The 13544-nt window shown below is 36.1% G+C and overlaps 1 protein-coding gene across 1 annotated transcript in view; it reads left to right on the forward strand.

Annotated features, from left to right (window-relative positions):
- LOC311305800 (uncharacterized protein) overlaps window positions 1-13544 on the forward strand; it is a 1224369-nt gene that overhangs the window by 1172027 nt on the left and 38798 nt on the right. The gene's annotated exons all lie outside the window — the stretch shown is intronic.

Consider the following 13544-nt stretch of genomic DNA (forward strand, 5'->3'; position numbering starts at 1 on the left):
ATGTTTTGCTCTCATCTGAAAAATGTCTTTATCTACATTACTCTATAGTGATTCCTCATCATGAACATGAACTTATCCCTGTAAAGCCTGACATATGAAATAATAGTCTGAATTTTTTTTTTGTGTGTGGAGACAGTTTATCAAACCTTTAGACAAACTATAAAAGACCATGGAAAAATGTTTGCATGTTTTGTATCAATATGATACACCAGACTGTTATGACTTATATAGAATTATATATTAGCTCATACTCATACTTGAGGGGGAAAAAAGTACATATTTTATTCATATACCCAAACTGGGGGAAAGAATGTAATTTGGTACAGATGTTTTTTATATTGCTAAAATGAAAGATGAAATTCTGAAAGGTTATAATATAAAACATTAATATTTTTATAAAACAGGCTACTTAAATAAAGTACATATACATTATCGGTTGTTACTGTATCTCCCAATAATTAAAAATTTTAAATGCTAAGTTTATGTAAAAAGTGTTTATGTAAAAAATGTACATGAATGTGCATTTTAATTAGTGGTGCACGATATATCGCCCGCCGATATAATATCGGCCGATATGGTTATTTTTTTACACATCGGTATCGTTCCGATGTCAAAATAGGGCTGATGTGAACAGGCCGATAGTCATTCCTGTGTATTTGACGTGTGAAGTTGAAGATGAAGTTGACGATGCTGACTCGCGATCTTCGCAGTAGTGAACGCGCCTGAGAGAAATGCACATTTCATACGGATGACATAAGCAGAGAACAGTCTGTTTTCTTTCGTTTTGAATTGTTCTGTTTAAAAGTACACATTTCAAGCTTTCTATATAATGTGGTTTCGGTTCATTTATGAGACAAGCTTCAGGTTCACGCGCTGGCGCCTCTGTGTCGTGATTAAATATTTTCTATTTACTTCTTATTTTTTAAAATCCAGGCTATTGGTTGATGAATCTTTGATCAAAATTAAGATACAATTAATACAAAACGAAATAAAATTTAAAGACAGGCTTTGTGCTTTCTGTTTGAGGTCGCTGTGAAAGTTTTAAAGCAGTCTTTTAGTGCCGCTTTCAGAACGCTCGCGTCCGTAACGGAGAACTGTCCCGTCCATAACATTTATTTTTTATTTTTTATGAAATACATTTCTAAATAAATGCGACTTATAGTCCAGTGCGACTTATATATGTTTTTTTTCCTCTTCATGACGCATTTTTTGACTGATCGTTTTTTGACTCGTAGATATTCGAATACATTGCTTGATATTTTTGATACCCGTTCGAATTAGATTTTTCTCAAAAGTGTCAGCACGTTTGATCTGTGGATTAATGATAAGCGCGAGTCTGGAGAAACAGGCGTTTATTTATTCATTCTCAGTGTTGAGAAACATAGCCTTCATGTGTTACATTATTGTGTTAATAATAACAAAATTACCTAATTATGTTACATATTTATTTTGTATGAAAACTAGCGCGTTCGTTACCTATAGATTAAAAAGTACTGTTGTATCAGTGCTGCGCGAGCTCTCTCTCACAAACACGGACGCGCACACACAGAGAGAGAAGATAATTGTAAAATGAAAATTGACGGGCTAAGTTTAAATTTTGTTCTTGCTTGTTTTTCTGTTTCTGTTTTTTTTTCTGTTTTTTTTTTTTCTGTCAAAATGTCAGAAAGCATTTTGTATTGTCCATCCGTCCATCCAAATTCGTTAAATGACGGACGTTTTACTGTTAACACAGCTCTCATATGTCGGATTCATCTAACTTATTCTTGATATTATTTTTAGAATAAGTGATTCGTTATGCTATTATTGGACTCCTGTCTATTCATTGTCAACTGTTTTCTATAAATATGTTTGTATTGGCTAACATTTATTCAGCTAATGCCTGTTTAAAATGTGCAATGTTCAAACGCAAAGACAGCACGTCACAAATAGAAGCCAAATATCATATTTGGATATTGGAATAATAAATTAGTTGCCTATCTTAATGTTCCTATGTTTTTTGTTGTTGTTGTTGTTGTTGTTTTTGTTGTTGTTTTTTTAGAGGTTTCTTAATTTTATACAAGTTGACCAGCACACATTATATGCAATGCAATATAATGCATGTGTGTCGTCGTGCATTATATTATAAAAATGTGTGTTTTGGAAAATAGCTCTTTATTTGATTATCATAAAAATGTGTTTTCTATACAGAGATATCGACATCTGTAAATATCGGTATCGGCCATAACAGCAATATTAATATCGGTTATCGGTATTGGCCACAATTTTCACATCGGTGCATCACTAATTTTAATGCATTATTAATCTTAATTTTAATCAGTGTTTCATCAACAAATCGCCTGGATTTAAAAAATAAGAAGCAAATATAGCCGACATCAGGACTTGGAGGCACCAGAGCGATCACTGGCATTCTCCGTGAACTGGAGCTCGTCTTATAAGTGAATCGAAACTCAGAGTAGTATAGGCTACTTGCCTCACAGACATGATGAAAAAAATATATATATAGAAAGCTTGAAATGTCTATATCAAACAAAACAATTCAAAGTGAAAAGAAACAGTTGGCTATACTCTCTGCTTATGTAATCCATATCGTATGAAAAGTGCATTTCTCTCTAGAGGCGCGTTCACTACTGCGAACATGGCAAGTCAGCATCGTCAACCGACACTGACACAGAAAACACTAGTTTATTAACCCTCTGGGGTCTGAGGTGTTTTTGGGGTCCTTGAGATGTTCTGACATGCCCTGACATTTGTGCTTTTTTCAGTTGCTTATAAACATTAAAGCAGGGCTCAGTAGTTTCAGGATTTCTTCGCTGTTTTCTCGCTTTTTGCTCGCAGTTTTCTCTCTAGAGCTCCTCCCACAGCTTCGGAATAGATATTTGACAACACTGTTGTAAAAACTCGTTGGTGATTCTCAGACACCAGAAGCTAGTAGATCAACGACATCAAAGCAGATGGGACATTCTTTAAAACGTCTTCTTCATTCGGGTTCGAACAGCGTGAGGGAGCGCAATAATGACAGCATTTTAGCAGATTTCTTTTGGCCGTAAAGCAATTGTTTACATCGCAAGACCTGATATCCTTCCTGACGCGGCGGCCGGCGGCCCGCCGGCTCAAAGTTGCAAGTGCAGATTTTCCGCTCACGGGCACCAGGGGGGTGCGAAACGACCACCATTCAACCCGAAATAAGTAATATAACCATTCCATTGACTCCGAAGCTGTTCAGTTAAGGTAAAAAAGTTACTTAGTTCACCTTTAATGGCAAAGGTATAATTACACTCTATTTAGCACAAACAGGGCTACCATAATATGTGAGCAACATGTATACATGTTTGTATTTTTGAAAGAATAATGTTTATGCATGGTTATTGAAAAAACTAAAAATGAAAGTTTCTGAAATAAGGCCACAAAACACATACTAAATATGTGTCCACAAGACTTCTGAATAATGCATTTTGTCGCCTAGAGTTTTTTCTTCAAAATGATGTGAAAATCACCCTGCCTAATCATCCACATAAAACAATACATTGATTTAAATTTTGTAAGACACCTATCGAAAAAAGCGAGCCTATCGCGCCGGCACGATTGTCGACCCCAGGGGGTTAATTAACAATTAAAATATCTGCTTGCTTTATTTGACACCTTCATAATCATTAGATTAGATTCCGGTTCTTTGTGGCAGTTTTTTAGTGTGTAAGTGGCAGTGACGTCACCCACTGGTTACATGAACGCGTCACCACCTCATCATTAAGTCCGTGGCCAGGGGTTAGCCTTGCCTGCTGCGGCTCCGACTGATTTCCGACTCATATTACGGAAGACAATTTAAACTTACCATTGTCGATATTAGAGCTCCTTTGAGCTAAATAGCCTACTGCTGAAGACATTTCATTATTGAATAAATTAATGGCCAAATCCACTGAATTAAGGTTATTTGCTCTCAATAGTAAATTCACTGAATGACCATAATGATTAGGGGGGATGATGATTATACAAGAAGTTGCCATCTAAAGTATAAGCATAAAAAAGATTTGTTTTCTAGTTTATATATCATTTATTAAATATTGATTAAAATAAATATAAAGTATATAATAAAAATATCGGCTTTACATCGGCCATCGGCCATCCTGCTCTCTAAGATATCGGCATCGGCCATCAAAAAATCAATATCGGTCAACCACTAATCGTCATCTATCTCACCTGTGTTCTGTTAACCCCCTGAGGTCGGCGGTATCGCCGGCGATACCAGCTCGCTTTTTTTTATCAGTGTAAAAGAAACTCATAAATACTCTGTTGACTTTGATTTTCCATAGGAGTTTCATACATCAATCGATTCTGTTAAATGTGTATTATTTTTGTGTATACTCACAATAAAAACAAAGTGTGGTGCTTTTTGCCAAATAAAGAAAAATAAACACGAAGCTAGGTTCTGCCTTCTCTCTGTCCGTGTAGTCCATTCTGAAACGCGTCCGAAAATGAATCATAACTCAGCGAATACTTCTCACACAGGCATGTGAGTTATGTCTTTATGAAGCTTGAAATCTCTTCTTTTAAATGAAGTAATTTATATAAAACACAAATGTTTTCAACTCATGTAATCCGTTTGAAAGCAAGGAGAGGTACCGTTTTTCCTTCTGCCTCATTATCTTTATAATCAGCTGCGGGCGCCCCGCCCCCGGCGCGATTCACATGTAAATAGTTTAGGTGATCTAGTATGCATCGCATACGCCCCCCGATCAATGCCATAAAAACACAGTTTCTATCAGACTTACTGATAGTTCATCGCGTTTTGAGTATGGCACGCTTCTCTGGTAATAAAGACGCCCTTCAGATGATTCTGGACAGCGAGGAAGAATGCACGATACCAGGTTGTTTCCTCAGAGGAAGATTGTAACAGACGACGAACGGCAGCATATTGAAGAGCGAATTCCGCCGAGGACACAATTTCGGAGTAAGTTTTACTTAAAAGTCTTTTGTCTTTTATTTTTCGTGTTTACATTTATGAGGAAAAAAACAATATTACGTGACAGTTCTCCATTATGGACGCGAGCGCTCTAAGCACTAAAATACTTTCAAACATTCACAGAGACCTCAAAACAGAAAGTACAAATCCTTTCTTTAAAACGAATTTCGTTTTGTATCAATTGTATCTTAATTTTAATAATTTTTTCATTAACAAATTTCCTGGATTTAAAGTAAATATAGGCTAGCAATCACAACATAAGGTCTGAACTGGAGATCATCATGAACCCGTAGCCTACTCGCCTCACATGTCTAAAAAAAATTTGATATATTTACAGAAAGCTGGTTCTAAAAAAAAACATCCAAAACAAAAAAAACTATGTAGCCTAATAAATGTGCATTTCTCCAGTGCGTTCACTAGCCTACTGCGAAGATCGCGAGTCAATAGCCTATCATCAACTTCATCTTTGCCAGAAGTTACATTTAAATCGCGTGTGTGAATGAATGATGTTGTTTTAGCAAACTGTATTGCTATACTGAGATGAGTAAAAATCGACTGAAATATGTTTAAATAAAATGTAGGCTATTTGTATAAGCAACGTATTAAACGGCAAATTAACAATATGCACTAATATTTCATGAAAACAACGTTACAGTCAGGCGAAATATGAAAGACAACATTTTGTTTAGTAGATTTGGTTTACAGTTTTTACTGTAGAATATACTGCCACATCAAATAAGCTTTTGTTTAGCAATTTCTATATATAAAATAGCCTACTATTTTTGTCAAAAATAAAGTCATCAACAAAGATGTTAGCTGTTCCAATGTTGGCTATATTCAAAGTAATGAATACATAGATAAAATGTAGGCCTATAATCTTTTTTTTTTACAAAAAAAGAGTACACTTGAAATATTGTTGAAATTGTAATTATTGTTGTTGTAACCTTTTTAACTTTGAAATATGTATAATAAAATGTATACTTTAGTTTTTACAAAGAAAGATTACACTTGAATTGTTGTTGTAATTGTAACCTTTTTAATAAAAAAAATATATTTACAAGGTAGATGTAAACAAACTATTAAAAGGTAAATATAAGCCTTTTCTTTAAATAATTTTTATTGTGTTTTATTAGTGACAAATTTGGGGAGAGCATAAATATTCCAAAACTGAAAATACAGTATGAGAATTAACTGCACAATTACTAGACATGTTTTCCTTGGATATTATAGGCCAAATTGCAAGCACAATATGTGGAAAAATAAAAAAGAATTGAGATGCTTCCAACTGTTGCTCTTGCATTCTTGTGGCTCAGTGACTCACCTGAATGAATGGCTAATTAAGTATGCAGGCCCCATTGTCTCCTGAGGTGTGAACCACTAAATATGCATGATCTGTGACGCCCACTCCGCATATTGCCTTTCCAAACAGAAAGTGCTTTGCAAAATTCAAATCAATGTATTGTGTTATGTGAATGATTAGGCAGGGTGATTTCCACATCATTTTGAAGAAAAAACACTAGGCAATGACATCTATTAGACAAAAGTCTTATTGGCACATATTTAGTATGTGTTTTATGGCCTTATTTCAGAAACTTTAGTTTTTAGTTTTTTCAATAACCACGCATAAACATTATTCTCTCAAAAATGCAGACATGTACATTCTTGTTGCTCACATATTATGGTAGCCCTGTTTGTGCTAAATAGTGTGTAATTTTTTTTTGCCATTAATATGTTTATAAGCAACTGAAAAAAGCACAAATGTCAGGGCATGTCAGAACATCTCAAGGACCCCAAAAACACCTCAGACCCCAGAGGGTTAATCAGTGTAATCTGTGTTTGTATTTAAGTTCCATTCTGTTCAGTCAGTCCTTGTCCGATCTCCGTTGTATTTAGTGTGTGTGAACCTTCTGCCCGTCTTCTATGTACCTGTATTATTTATATTGTGAGCAAAAGTTTGCATTGGAACTTTTGATTCTCCTTCGTCTTCTTCTGCCTGCACCACACCGTGACAGTTCCTCTGGATCTCCCAGTAATTAGACATTTTAAATGCTTATTTTTATCAGTAATTCTGTTGTTTAATGTAATAATAATGTAATGTAATATGTGGATTGAGAGATTTACAAATAAACATTTATCAAAAGCCAGATTTTATAACAAAAAGACATGTGTAACTTGCCATACAAGTGTGAACTGTCTCATCTAATAGTGTCAGTGCAGTCAAGTCAATAATATTGTTGAATATTGAGTGTCTCCAACTAAGGAAGCCAGAGGCAACAGTGGCAAGAACCCAAACTCCATCAGGTGACAGAAATAGAGAAGAAATCCTATAGCTATAAATCTTAACGCAATTTTTTTTTTCAAAAATGCTTAATTTTATCTAGGAAATTTGTCACTGAATAAAAAATGCTAATGTACTGGAAATGGTATTTTTTGTAGATGAATGCTGTTTGAATGCATTGTATGATGTTTATGTAAAAAAAAAAAAAGAATGGAAAATGTATTTAATATTTGTATATAGAAAATGTATTATATGTGTGCCATCTAATTCTGTGTTGTGATTTATTGTAGGTTAAATGATTGTAACTTAACAGAAAAAAGCTGTTCAGCTCTGTCTGCAGTTCTTGGATCAGATACCAATCTGAAAGAGCTGAACATGAACACAAATAATCTGCAGGATTCAGGAGTGAAGCTGCTCTGCACTGGACTGAAGAATATAAATTGTAAATTGGAGATACTGAGGTAAGTTGAGCCACATGAGTCACATGACTAAAGTAAGGTGCAATGACTGACGGGACGATCCCAGAGGCTAAAAGTTATAAATAAAAGTTGCATTTCTTTGTTTAATATAAGTAAGTTTGTCTTTGTTCTATTGTTGTTGTGTTTTTCATGCCTCGCTGCCTGCTGCCTGCTGTGAGTGTGTTTGCTTCGGTGCTGTAAGCTCCGTCTTAGCCTCGTATTTCTTTGTTTTGAACCATCATTTACTACAATTTGTAGTTGTTTATACTAAATACAGCTTACCCAACATCTCAGATTGACATCGCTAGCTTCCGTTACTACTAACACAACACGCTAATTCGCTACTGCTAGCCTGTTAACGCGCCACCCGTGCGCTCAGCTGTTTTATTTATTTTTTTTTTCTCGCGCGTGCTCGCGCCTTTGAGTTCATAAAAGCTCAGGTAAGTAATAATCAGTCAACAAACACGGTGAGTAATGTCTTGTCCTGTTATTGTCACCTGCACTTCATGTCACATGTTTAGCATAGACTTCTCTGTTGGCAATGTAGGATTTATATGTGATAAATGTAAGGAGACAGTTAGGCTGACAGAGAAGATTTCAGAATTAGAGACACGCATCCAAACTTTAATTGAGGATAGTAAGAGTGCTAGAGCTTTAGATACTATTTTGGATGCGCCTAGCATAGTGAACTCTTTACATGATTTGGTTCCAGCTGAAGTAGAGCCTGTGCAGCCGGGCAAATGGGTGACAGTGAGGGATCGCTCTAGTCGCGGATCAAAAAACCACTCTTCCGTTCCGATTACCACAACAAATCGATTTGCCCCGCTCAGTGAAACACCCACTGAGAATTCTGTTGATTGTGCCCTAGTAATTGGTGATTCGATCACACGGAACGTGAAAATAGAGACACCAGCGAACATAGTCACATGTTTGCCGGGAGCCAGAGCGCCTGACATCAAAGCAAATTTAAAAGTGCTGGCTAATGCTAATCGTAAATTCTCTAAGATCATTATTCATGTCGGCACTAATGATGTTCGACTCCGCCAGTCGGAGATCACCAAAATTAATATTAAAGAGGTGTGTGAACTTGCAAGTACGATGTCAGGCACTGTAATTTGCTCTGGCCCCCTTCCTGTTCGCAGGAGTGATGAGATAGTTAGTAGATTGTGTTCACTGAATCGCTGGCTGTCTGAGTGGTGTCCGTGTAATAATATAGAATTCATAGACAATTGGAAAAGTTTTTGGGGCAAACCTGACCTGTTGAAAAGAGATGGTATTCATCCCTCCTGGGATGGTGCTGCTCTTCTATCTAGTAATATGGCTCGTAGTCTTAGAGCTCAAACATGACAAATTGGGCACCAGGTCAGGAAGCAGACAGACTGGCTAAACCAACCGTCTGCTAGCGGCCTCGCGTCACCCAGGTCAGATAAATCCCATCACATAGAGCCTCTTTCACCTAGCTATCATCATATAGAGACTGTGTCTGTTCCCCGATTTTGGAAATCCAAAAAATGTTTAAACCTATCTAAGGTTAAAAATTTAATTGATGTTCAACAAATAAAAAACAGCTATAATACAGATGAGCAAATGCTAAAGCTTGGGTTGCTGAATATTCGATCGCTTACTTCAAAAGCACTCATTGTTAATGATATGATTTCAGATAATAACCTAGATGTGCTGTGTTTGACAGAAACCTGGCTAAAACCAAACGATTACATTACTTTAAATGAGTCCACCCCGCAAGATTACTGTTATAAACATGAACCTCGTCTGAAACGCAAAGGGGGTGGTGTTGCTGTAATTTATAGTAATATTTTCAAAACCACTAAGAAATCAAGTTTAGAATATAATTCTTTTGAAGTGTTAGTACTTAATGTAAAAATATATAGTAAAAATGATAAATCACGTTTGAGATTTGTGCTGGCTACTGTATACAGGCCACCAGGGCACCATACAGACTTTATCAAAGAATTTGCGGACTTTCTATCAGAGTTAGTATTGGCTGCAGATAAAGTACTAATTGTTGGTGATTTTAATATACACATCGATAATGAAAAAGATGCATTGGGTTTGGCATTTAAAGACATTGTAAACTCAATTGGAGTTAGACAACACGTGTCAGGACCTACTCATCGTCGTAATCATACTCTAGATCTAATATTATCACATGGAATAGATGTTGATGCCGTTGAAATTCTGCAGCAGAGCGATGACATCTCAGATCATTATCTAGTCTCGTGTAAATTACATTTAGCCAAGGTTGCAAAGCCGACTCCGTGTTACAAATATGTTAGACCTATCACTTCTGCTACTAAAGATTGCTTTATTAATAATCTTCCTGATCAGTTTCATCATTTTAGCATCCCGGATAGCTTAGAAAAACTTGATATTGCAACAGAAACTTTTAACTCTCTCTTTTCCAGCACTTTAGACACAGTTGCTCCTTTGCGCTTAAAGAAGATTAAAGAAAATAATCCAACGCCGTGGTACAACGAGCACACTCAGGCCCTTAAGAGAGCAGCCAGAAAAATGGAGCGCAACTGGAAGAAAACAAAATTAGAGGTATTTCGCATTTCATGGAAAGAGAGCTCGATTGCTTACAGAGAGGCTTTAAAAGCTGCTAGATCTGCTTATTTTTCAAACCTATTAGAAGAAAATAAACATAATCCTAGGTATTTATTTGAAACAGTGGCTAAACTAACGAAAAAGAAAGCTTCAAACACAGAAGGTTCCAAGCAGCACAGCAGTAATGACTTTATGAACTTCTTCACTTATAAGATTGATAATATCAGGGACAAAATTATAACTATGCAACCGTCTACTACAGTATCGCATCAGGCAGTGCATTGTAGTCTCCCTGAGGAAAAATTTGATTCATTCATTGCTATAGGAGAGGAAGAATTTACTAAACTCGTTAAATCATCTAAATCTACAACATGTATGTTAGACCCTATACCGACTAAGCTACTGAAAGAGATGCTTCCAGAGGTCATAGATCCTCTTCTTAATATCATTAATTCCTCTTTGTCTCTAGGATACGTACCAAAAAACTTTAAGCTGGCTATGATTAAACCGCTTGTTAAAAAAATGCAACTTGATCCTTCAGAATTAGTCAATTACAGGCCGATCTCGAATCTACCTTTTCTGTCAAAGATACTAGAAAAGGCAGTATCTTCACAACTATGTTCCTTTCTAGAAAGAAATGATATCTGCGAGGATTTTCAGTCTGGATTTAGACCATACCATAGTACTGAGACTGCTCTCGTTAGAGTAACAAATGATTTGCTCTTATCATCCGATCGTGGTTGTGTCTCTCTATTAGTGTTACTCGATCTTAGTGCTGCGTTTGACACCATTGACCACAACATTCTTTTAAATAGACTAGAAAACTATGTTGGCATTAGTGGAATTGCACTAGCATGGTTTAAATCATACTTATCTGACCGTTATCAGTTTGTAGCAGTAAATGAAGAGATGTCTTATCAATCACAAGTTCAGTATGGCGTACCACAGGGCTCAGTACTAGGACCGCTGCTGTTCACTCTGTACATGCTGCCATTAGGAGATATCATTAGGAAACATGGAATTAGCTTCCACTGTTATGCCGACGATACTCAGCTCTATATTTCTTCAAAACGTAACGAAACTTACCAATTCACTAAATTAACAGAATGCATAGCTGATATAAAAAATTGGATGACTCGTAATTTCCTACTTCTAAATTCTGAAAAAACAGAGATTCTAATTATTGGACAAAAAACTTCCTCACGTAATAACCTAGAATACTGTCTAACACTTGATGGCTGCTCTGTTAAGTCTTCGTCGTCAGTTAGGAACCTGGGTGTGCTCTTTGATACCAATCTTTCATTTGAAAGTCACGTGTCTAGTATATGTAAAACCGCATTTTTCCATCTTAAAAATATATCTAAATTACGTCATATGCTCTCATTGACAAATGCGGAACAATTAGTCCATGCGTTCATGACCTCAAGGCTAGATTATTGTAATGCTCTACTGGGTGGTTGCCCTGCACGCTTAATAAACAAACTACAGCTAGTTCAAAACGCAGCAGCTCGAGTTCTTACCAGAACCAGGAAGTATGACCATATTAGCCCAGTTCTGTCAAAACTGCACTGGCTCCCTATTAAACATCGCATCAATTTTAAAATATTGCTGATTACTTACAAAGCACTAAATGGTTTAGCTCCGCAGTACTTGAGCGAGCTCTTAACGCATTATACTCCTTCACGTCTATTGCGATCTCAAAATTCCGGCCAGTTGATAATACCTAGAATATCAAAATCAACTGCTGGCGGTAGATCCTTTTCCTATTTAGCACCAAAACTTTGGAACAGCCTTCCTACCATTGTCCGGGAAGCAGACACACTCTGTCAGTTCAAATCTAGATTAAAGACACATCTCTTTGACATAGCGTTCACATAATACATTATAGACTTCTATAATTCAATATTAGGCTGCATAGATTAGGTCAGCTGGAACCGGGAACACTTCCCATAAATCCTGATGTACTTGTTACATCATGAGAAGAATGGCATCTACGCTAATTTTAGTGTCTTTGTTTATCCCAAGGTTTTCCCGCAGCCTGCCGGATCCAGGCCGTTTCCAGATCTGATGAAGGACCTTCGCCTGGACCCGGTGTCAACGCAGTGCTGAAGTGCCAACTAGTCTCTCCCTATGGAGGATCCCTTTCCCACTCTACAGATAACGCGTCGTCGGGAAAACTCAATTTGCGTATCTACCCCGAATTGATAAAATAAAATAAAATTCTGAATCAAAACTATAAGGAAACACCAGTAATTTGTTTAGGTTTGGTTTGTAGGGAATTCCAAACCTGCACACATATATTCAAACGCACATAACTATAGAACCCGTTCTTAATGCGCATCTGAACGCCATCAGCGTTTCTCACAGGTTCGCGTTTAAAGTCTGTGTAGAGAGAATGGTGTCGTCTTGGCGGCCCTAATTTAAAAACAAATGATCGTTGCGACGGAAGCGAATCAATCAAAACTAACTTTAGCTGGAAAATAACTTTATTAAAGAACCGCTATAAAGCCAAAACAATCTTACGTTAAATTATACATTTATCTCTGTAAAGCTGCTTTGAGACAATCTACATTGTTAAAAGCGCTATATAAATGAAAATGACTTGACTTGACTTGACTTCATTCAAAATAATAATGAGCCACAAACTAAGCAGTCCAAAGATCTTTTATTTATTTGTTACAATGTGGGTATAGCATATCATCCTTCTTATCAATTTTGTTAATAAAAGTCCAATGTTTAATATAAGTGAATTTATCATTGTACTATTTTATTATTGATGTATTTTCATTAATACTAATGAACCACAAACTAAGCATTTGTTTTAAATTTAGGGGAAAACACTAAGATCTTCATTTATCAGTGTTACAATGGGGGTATACTATGCCATCTGTCCTATTTGATTTGTTGATAAAAGTTTGATGTTCAATATAAGCGAGGTTGTCATTGTGCCATTTTACTGTTGTTGTGTTTTTTTCAGTGAGTAATAATGAAGTGACATTAAGCGTTCATTTTGTGCTGCATTCATTTGGTGCTGCACTGTAATGCAAATAATTGCAGGGGATTATAATATTTAATGGATAATGTATTTTCCATATATGTATATTCTTCTACTTATAAGTTAACACTTAAATTGGGCTGTTTTTGTTTATAGTAATTTATAATTTAGTGATTTAATCGTTATTTGCATACCTAGTGTTGAGTCAGAATTCAGATGATTCTGTTAGAGCTGGTAAATCTGCCACAGAAAGGAGGGTGAGATCTAGTAGAAATCACTTATCTTAAGATT

This window comes from Rutilus rutilus, assembly GCF_951802725.1.
Source record: "Rutilus rutilus genome assembly, chromosome: 1".
NCBI lineage: Eukaryota > Metazoa > Chordata > Actinopteri > Cypriniformes > Leuciscidae > Rutilus > Rutilus rutilus.